A 9,165-nucleotide genomic window follows, 5' to 3' on the forward strand; every position below is an offset into this window, starting at 1 on the left:
GGAGGGGGGAGGGGGGGGCGTTTCAGGGCAAAGCAGGTGGACAGCCTGGGTCTGGTGCCGGAGCCCCGATTTCCTCACCAGGAAAACAAGGCTGCTCTGGAGCTGTTCCACGGGGCCCGGAGACCGACCTGAATCCCGGGAACCCGGTAGGACCTAGATCGGAGTTTCCTCTTCACAGGCCAGGGGCCGCTGGCTAAATCGAGCCTCACATAGCATGGTTTTGGTCTCACTTCCACGCTAAGATCCCAGACTCCTTCCCGAAGAATCGGAAGGGTTGGTGAACAGGAAGAGGCGGGGCTGAGGAAGCTGAGCATGGGGAGGAGGGAGGAGGAGGGGCTGGCAGGGAGGACAGGCGAAGGAAGGGAGGAGGGCGGGACTGACTCTCCCGGCCTGGGGCCCTCGGTGACCTAGGCTCCGCCCCTTCCCCTCACCACCCCGCGTCTACTCAGATCTTGGCTCCCTTTCCCGAAATGCCCAACGGTTCACATTTAATGACTTCATAAAAAACTGGAAAGTAGAAAAGGAAGAGTTAAATGTTCTCCTAAAAGGAGGAAGCTGTAGCTAATCCCAATTAGGAGGAAGTCCCAGGCTATTGAGACGCTACAATCCAATTACATCAGGTAAAATGAATTACTCCGTTAATGCTGACTTATTATGAAGACACCTTCTTATTGCTTTCATTAATAATCTTTAGACATCATTTTAGCGCATATTGGCTGCAATAACATTTCTATTAGCATCATGGTGGAGCAGGGCTGACAATTAAAATAAAAAATAAATCAACCCAAGGAGCGAACAAACGTAATTATAGTTCAGAAGGAGCTTTTATGTGTATTTGATTAGTCAGTGGAACAGCGCCTCCTTTCTTGCCTTGAATTTGTGTTAGCCCCAATCCATGCAAACTGCCGGGGTCGGACGGGAAAAGAGGACGGGTGTGCGTGTGTGAGACAGAGACTCGGAGAAGGAGAGACAGAGAGGATAAGGTACCTTGCCAACTAGGGAACGGTTGGCACCCAGTTCCTGGCTCTCTGAGGGCCCATGTGTAAGCTCCTTCTCCTCTCTGGGTCTCTGTTTCCCCGATTCTGAACCTGGGATTTGGGGAAAGTTCTAATTTCCAGAATGTGTCTACTGTAGTCTAGAGCTTTCTAAAATTTTCCTGCTGTGGAGGACTGAAGATCCCCAATACCGAGTGCCGGATGGGAGGAGCCCAAGAAGAAGAAAAACTGTTTGGGCCAAAACAGCTGCTCTAAGCCCGAAGCTTGGATTCTTCTAGAATAGAGGTTCCCAGCTGCCTGGTTTGTCCCCCAGGGGACAGTTGTGATTGTCATGGCCTGGAGCGGGCTTGGGGAGGTGCTAGTGGAATCTTGTGGGTAGAGGCCAGGCATGCTACAGAACATCTCTAATGCACCGGACATTGTCGGCCCCCAAGTGTCGGTATTGCGGAGTTGAAAACCACGTTCTAGATCATTCTGAGACTGCATATTTTTGCACAACCGGAATCAGGTTGCCGAAGCAGCCTTAACGGATATCAAAATCTTTGGCCTCCTCGGTGAGATCGTGTCCACTGAATACACAATGAAAAGTCAGCAGAGGAGCACGGTAAACTTGAATACAGTAAGTAGTACGTTCTCAAATAGTCGTGTATTTGTTCTCCACTTATTATGCATATAGGCACACATCAGCCTGTGCCCACCGGTGCCCTTAGCTCCAACCCCCTACTCAGACCTTGGCTCCCTTTCAGAATATACATAGGTGTAGGTAATGCCACACACACACACACACACACACACACACACACACTGCCTCATATATATGCATACATAATGCTTCATATATGTACATACATATATAATGTCATAGATATATATACACTCACGTACATACGTGGGTGTGTGCGTCCCTGTGTGTGGAAACACTTGTGACCTAATGACCTTCTAAGGTAGTCTGAAGGAAGAGGTAAGACACTCTAACTAAAGTAATTACAGATCAATAAAAAGCACAGCTAGAAAGTCCTTAGGGAAATTGCCAAGTCTGGGATTTTTCCTGTGTCTTCTGGAGCCCTGAATCTGATCAAAGTCCTTCATAGATTTCCCAAATATTCCACTTATAATTGTTTTTAAAACAGTTCTCAGGGGCGCCTGGGTGGCTCGGTCGGTTAAGCGGCCGACTTAGGCTCAGGTCATGATCTCACAGTCCGTGAGTTCGAGCCCCGCATCAGGCTCTGTGCTGACAGCTCGGAGCCTGGAGCCTGTTTTGGATTCTGTGTCTCCTTCTCCCTGACCCTCCCCCCATTCATGCTCTGTCTCTTTCTGTCTCAAAAATAAATAAATGTTTAAAAAAATTTAAAAAAAACCCATAGTTCTCGTTATTTTTAAAAGCAATTTTTTTTTTTTTAATCCCTGCAACTCTCCAGATGCTGGATACCAAATTTAATACACCCAGGACCACCAAATCATTAACTTGGACTGACCAGCAAAATCGCTCTGGGACAGGCCCCGAAGTTAAGCTTCTCCTTCTAGCTCTGAATAATTGAAGAGCACCCAGGATTTGCAAATTGAGCGATTAATAACGGCTTATCTGAGGAAATCTGGATCTCCCTGACTCTCAACAATATTCAGGTTGAGGCTGGATGTGAGAGTAAAATAAAACTTGTCACAGTCAGCCATCATTTCTAATTTCAAACGGGGGAGGGAGTCCATCCAAAGAACCTTTTCTGTAATCCTTGTTTGACTCTTAAAACTTAAATGTTGCATTTTACTTTATTTTTTTAATTTTTTAATGTGTGTTTATTTTTTGAGAGAGACCGACAGAACGTGAGCAGGGGAGGGGCAGAGAGAGAAGGAGACGCAGAATCCGAGGCAGGCTCCGGGCTCTGAGCTGTCAGCACAGAGCCCGATGCGGGGCTCGAACCCACGAACTGCGAGGTCGTGAGCTGAGCCGAAATGGGACGCTTAACCGACGGAGCCACCCAGGCGCTCCTTAAATGTTGCCTTTTAACTTGGTGTTAGTGTTAACTGCCTAGCACTCGCCACAAACATAAAACGACGTAGATTTATTATCACGCAGCTTCCAGGGCTCTGAAATCTGAATCGAGCCTTGTTGAGTTCCATGCTCAGAGGGCTCACGAGGCTGCAGCCAGGGGGTCCGCCGCAGCTTGGTTTGGTATCTTCATCCAGGTTGTTCATGGAAAGAAGTTTCTTACAGTCATAGGACTGAGGTTTCCGTTCTCTTGTCAGCTGTCAGGAAACGCTCACTCTCACTAGGTCTTAGGTTGTCTTCCTGTAAGAAAAAGTCTGATGTGTTAGCACCGGGGACGAGAAAGTCCCCAGCCTCCTTCCTGCTGATGAGCTCTCCTCTGCCTCCTCTCCACACATTAGTCCTTATAAACGACAGAATCTTGTTTTCAAATTTAAAAACTTTATATTTGCAGCCTGCGATCTTTTTTTTCCACAACAGAGTTTAATGCTTTGCCCGATTAATCCCCATACTCATCCCCGTACTGTCCATGTCAACATTTTTAAACCTCTCTGGATTCTGGATTAATTACCCACCGCTGCCTGACAAAGGACCCCCCCAAATCCAACAGCTGAAGATCAGAAACACGCTTTGTGCCACACGGTTTCTGAGAGTCAGGAAGCCAGCAGTGGCTTGGCTGGGGGTTCCGGCCCAGGGTCATGCTGTCGGCCAGGGCCGCAGGCATCTGAAGGTTTGACTGGGGCTACTGTGTGGGCTTCCGAGAGTACTCCCTCAGATGTTGGCGGGAGGCTTTCCTGGTCACATGAGCCTCCCTGTAAAATAGGACTACGTGTGACATGGCAGATGGCTTCTCCGAAAGCAAAGGGGTCTGAGGGAGAACAAGTCCTACGTAAGAAATAAAGGATGTGAGCAAACAATCCAGACGGAAACCACAGAGCCTTTTACAACCTAATCTCGGCAGTGACATATCATCACCTCTGGCACAGTTCACTGGCCAGACGGACGAAGCCTGGTACACCGTGGGGGGCGACCCCCCAACCGGGAGCCAAGGAGCATTTGGGGCCATCTTGGAGGCCAGCTGCCATCCTCCCTGTGCCTCAGGATTCATCTGTAAAATGGGGTTAATGACGCCCCAATAACTTAATCTGCATAAAAGCAGTTAGAAAAGGGGCTCCCGGATGGCTCAGTAGGTTGAGCGTCCGACTTCGCCTCAGGTCTTGATCTCGAGGTCCGTGAGTTCGAGCCCCGTGTCGGGCTCTGTGCTGACAGCTCGGAGCCTGGAACCTGCTTTGGATTCTGTGTCTCCCTTTCTCTCGGCCCCTGTCCCACTCATGCTCTGTCTCTGTCTCTCTCTCTCCCTCTCTGTCAAAAATAAATAAAACACTAAAAAAATAGTTTTTTTTAAAAGCATTTAGAATCATTTCTGGCACATAACAGGCACTAAATAAACATTACTTATTGTTATTATCACTATCAATCTTGTTCAGCTGGTAAGTTGAAGAATACAGGACCTATGAGCTTATAAAGAGCCTATAAAAATAAGTTTAGACAAGAATAAAAATTATAGGCACCAAAATATGAAAAAAAAAACTGCAAAATTAGGACTAATATATGCCAGACCTCTACTCTTGGCTGTGAGCTTGTAGGAGGTCACCCTGCCATGAGAGTGACTAGAAAAACTGGCTAAGCATTTTTAAAAATTCTGTTTGAAGGGCTTCAGAGAAATACCAAACAGCTGAGACCCGAGGGACCGTGATCCCAAAGAGAAGTGAACTCACTGAGGTGAGCTCAAAGTTCTCTACCATTTTTCCCCTCCACATATCCGCTAGTTCTTAAGAAGTAGCAATGGAGAGGCTGAGACCTAACCTTAAGGCATCTCAATACGCATTAGGATGACCTGAGTCCACTCTCATTGCCTCCTAGAAACTAAACTCCCTGAAGAAAAGAAGGCAGCAGCCAGAGCCTCTACGACTGTTTACACACAATATGTAGTTATTTGATGAAAAATTGCCAAACATGCTAGGAGGCAGGGTGAAAAAAAAAAAAAAAAGAAAAAGAAAAACAACTGGACAGACTCACAGGTAATCCAGATATTGGAGTTATCCAAGGTGAACTTAAAAATGACTGTGATTCTCATGTGCAAGAAAATAGAACTTTCTAGAAAGAATTCTAATTCAAGAGAATTTAACCAAGGAGCTACACTCCCTGCATTTAATAAACCCAACAGAAAGTCTAGAGGTGGAAATCACGATAGCTAAAATTAAGAACTTAATACATGGATTTGTCAGATTCGACACAGCTAAAAAGAGGACTGACGATCTGGAGAGTATGGGGGTAGAAAATATCCAGTCCGAAAATGTCTGGAAAAGGAGAACGATGGAGAAAAGGGAAAAGGCAGTGTCTGAGAAGATAATGGCTGAGAATGTGACAAAACTGCCAAGGATATCAGGGGACACACTCAAGATGTGCTGTGAACCACAAGCAGAATTAAAGACAAAAACACACCATAAAATAACTGTTGAAAGCCAAAGATGAGAGAAAAATCTTAAAAGCATCTAGAGAGATTAGATATAAATATAGATATAGATGATATAGATATAGATAGACATCCATGTATATATATATTCACACACACGTGCACCTTCACATTATGTCACCCAGGCAAGTGCATCGCAACCAAACTCTTCGTTCTATTTCACTCATATTAGATGGGAATTGAGTACGCCAACTGGTATGAAGTCTACACCCTGCCAAGATTCAAATCCATGTTGGTAAACCCTGAATCCACTGCTGTCTCTGGACAAGCAGACAAGCCGCTTCCCTGCAAGCCGCGTTCCCTCTCTGTTCCCCACCTCCTCGCCCGTCAGTGGTCCATCGCCCAAGATTATTACAAAAAGTAAAGTTACTTTTTACGAAAAGTAAAGTTACCCAACACATGAAAGTGTTGGGTCAGCTGTAATTCATGCTGAAAAGGTAAGATTCCTCTGCTCCAGGAAGCCCTCCCTGATACGGCACCTCTAGAATCACTCTTGGCGGTTTAGGACTCCTCCATGGTGCTCCCATCGTATGTATTCTCCCCATTTCTGCAGCTCTGTACTGACATTGTCTTCAGTGCCCAACCCTCCCCACTAAAAGAGAACCCAAAGTGGCAGGGTGAAGCCTTAAGTCTATATTCACAGTATCCAAACATAATTTGTGAGTTCAGTGCGGGCTGACCAAGTTATAACGTGGTGGCCCCAAAGAGTTCACAGCTCTAAAATTTCTGGGCGATTACTCCGATTTAGGCACTAGGCTGAGAGTCTGCAAGCATTTTCTCATGTGATCTCCACAACAGCCTAACGGGGCTACTATTATTATACCCATTTGATGGATGAAAAAAACACTTCGGCTTAAAAAAATGAAGTAGGACACACAGCGTCAGCTAGCTAGGAGGCTGAGGAGGCGGGATTGGAGTCCGTGCCCATCAGACATTACTCTTAATCCTGTTCTGCCCCCTGTTGTGGGCCAGCCCCTGTGACCTTCTGGGAAGAGTACGTCCTCCCGTGGAGATGGGTCCTGTATGGGGCCACATACAACTCGGATGGCCCAGAGAGGGACTGACCAGGACCTCTCCCAGCTGCCAGCCGCAGGGGCTGTGAGAATGCACGGGAACTCAGAGCCTAAGGCCCTCGACATGAGCTCCCCTCGTGCCATCCTAAAAAAGAGAAATCAAAAGCCCGTCTCTTGGTCCAAAGCTTAAGGTTAAAGAAAAAAATCCCTAGCCACAGGTAGTTAAGTGATTATAAACTGTAAAAATAAATCAGCCTGATATAATTGCTCGGAGGAAAAAGATGACCAACATATTTAAAATGTCCATCGTGCCCCCTCTCCCATCTCCATTTGGCTTCCTCTAATTACCTTCACATTTCATTTCCATCAGCAAGATGACCTGTATTTCCTTCCAGAAGTGCTGAGGAGGGGGCCTGGCTGAGGAGCAAGGCCCCTGGTGATAAATCAGGCTCGCCATTAGGAGTGAAGTGCTCATCTCGGCAGCGCTAAATGCAGGATTTATAAAGATGTCTCCGCCATCCAGCCCAATTGTGGACACCATAATAAATTCATGAACGGGTGCCAGGGTAGCGCACTTCATTATGTGCGGGGCTCCTGGCCATTAATCTAGCCGGGCGGCGGGCAGGATTCCTGGGGAAGGGAGACAAATTTATGCGGCCCAAACTTACTCATTCCATTATGGATTTAATCGGCCCAGGCTCCAGGCTGCACCGAGGCGAGGGGACCATTTTTTACACTTTGGATCAAGTGTTTGTAACTCCCCGTTGTGTCCTATTTCTTCCACAATAACGCCCTAATTTTATCCTTCACACCGCTCGCAGGGAAAGTCTTCTAGAGACCGTCATTGCTGCCACTTACGCCGGATAAAATATTTATACAATCAATTGACAGAGAGCATTTTCCCTTAAATGTCCTATTAACATGGAAATGTTCATATGCAAAATGGGCCCAGGAGCCTCTCTAGACTCTTAACCCTTTACTTCGCCACAGAAAAGTTTGGCCCAGGGCACGGAGAAGACACAAAAGCACGGGTCACACCCGTCGAGGTTGTTGCCTCCGTCTTCTTGGGTGTTACATGCACGCGTGATGTGTGTTCAACGTGTTTGCCCACGCACGCTCCGCCATTTCTACCAAGAGGGATTAGGTAGCAATTCCTTCGGCCTCTCCTTAGAACTAAACTCCAGGGATCGTCCAGAAGCTGCCAGATCCACACCACTCCTATAGTGCCCTGCTAAAATGAAAACTTCTCAGTTTCCTAGTGCCTACAGCAAGACTTGCAAATCCTTGGCATGTGGACCACCACCTCCTGCACACGAGACACCGTACTTTTTCTCTAGCTAAGCCCAGATGAGGCCTCAGAATCCCTCTCAACACAGGCAGATAAGGCCAATCAATCTCCATTGAGAAGGATAACAATCGCATCACTTATGTAGCGCTTACGATGAGCAGGCAGCATGCTCCGTGATTTACGTGTAGTGACTCATTTAATCTCCACGACAACCCGACAGGGTACGTACCGGCATCCCTTCCACATTACAGACGGGCTGGGGAACAATGAGGTGGATAGATATGACCGGAAGTGCACGACCAGTGAACGGTACATTCCTAGCCCCCACAAACTCTGGAGCGCGGCACTGGAGGCCTTCCGTGATTCACTACAATCTGTTCCCCAAGTATAGCACTGATGTTGCTAAACAGACTGATCCTAAGGAGTCATCCAAAGGGAGAGGTAAGACCCTCCTGGCCTGAGTGAACCGGCCACATCCTTCACACCAGTAGACTACCAGCAGGTGCAATGAGGCCTGATCTTCGGACACTTGGGCCCTTTTGACCTGAGACCCAAGTCCGACCCCGAGGTGGCAAGAGTCTTTGGGCTGTTCAGTCAATTGCGAGACCCCACGAGAGCAAAACCAACCCCTTCCGCAAACACGTATGAGACCTACTATGCATCAGGTCCTGTGCAAAGCCTGCACCATGCTGGGGGTGGAGACAGGAGAGGGAATAAGGCCTGCCCGTTTCCTTTGAGGAACGTGCCGTTTTTCACAGCAATAAATGGCAACGAAGGGGGTGCCTGGCGGGCTCAGCTGATAGAGGATGCGACTCTTGATTTGAAGGTTGTGAGTTCGAGCCCCACACTGGGTGTAGACGTTACTTTTAAAAAATAAAATAAAATAAGATAGACAATAAAATAATCTCTATAAAACCTGTGCACATGCCATGCATACACAGAGCAGGAATGAGGACATAGGAGCAAAGTTCGCAGAGGGAAGATGACAACATTTAAGTGAAGCTTCAAAGGTAAGCAGGATTTCACCGGGTACACTGTGCAATGGGCAAGCACAACAGAGGCATTCCAGGCAGCGGTCACGGCACAAGCAAAGGCATGCCGAGGCGATGTAGCATCATCTGCTTGGGAATGGTAAACAGAAAGAGGCTCACAAGAGCTTTTAGAACCTTCACCTATGACTCCCAGCCCTAGAACTCGGTGTTTGTCTGTTCACATGAAGCTCCTAGTGGTGTGGGGGAAGGATGTGGAGACAAGAAGAACCCTGTAAACACGCAGACCAGGAAACAGAACTCAGAGGGAGGAGACGGTGCCCCCATCTGGATGCACCGGAGCCCTTAAAGATAAAAGTCAGC

At 47.4% G+C, this 9,165-nt stretch overlaps 1 long non-coding RNA gene across 1 annotated transcript; it reads right to left on the bottom strand.

Annotated features, from left to right (window-relative positions):
• Positions 1-3,033: 3,033 nt before the first annotated feature.
• Positions 3,034-7,141, bottom strand: LOC122208173. Its single transcript, XR_006197135.1, has 2 exons — positions 6,874-7,141; positions 3,034-3,279 (listed from the first exon to the last, which is right to left on the bottom strand). It is a non-coding gene; the product is annotated as an uncharacterized LOC122208173 (long non-coding RNA).
• Between the last annotated feature and the right edge of the window lie 2,024 nt (positions 7,142-9,165).

The sequence above is a fragment of the Panthera leo genome, chromosome E2, assembly GCF_018350215.1.
Source record: "Panthera leo isolate Ple1 chromosome E2, P.leo_Ple1_pat1.1, whole genome shotgun sequence".
NCBI classification, from domain to species: domain Eukaryota; kingdom Metazoa; phylum Chordata; class Mammalia; order Carnivora; family Felidae; genus Panthera; species Panthera leo.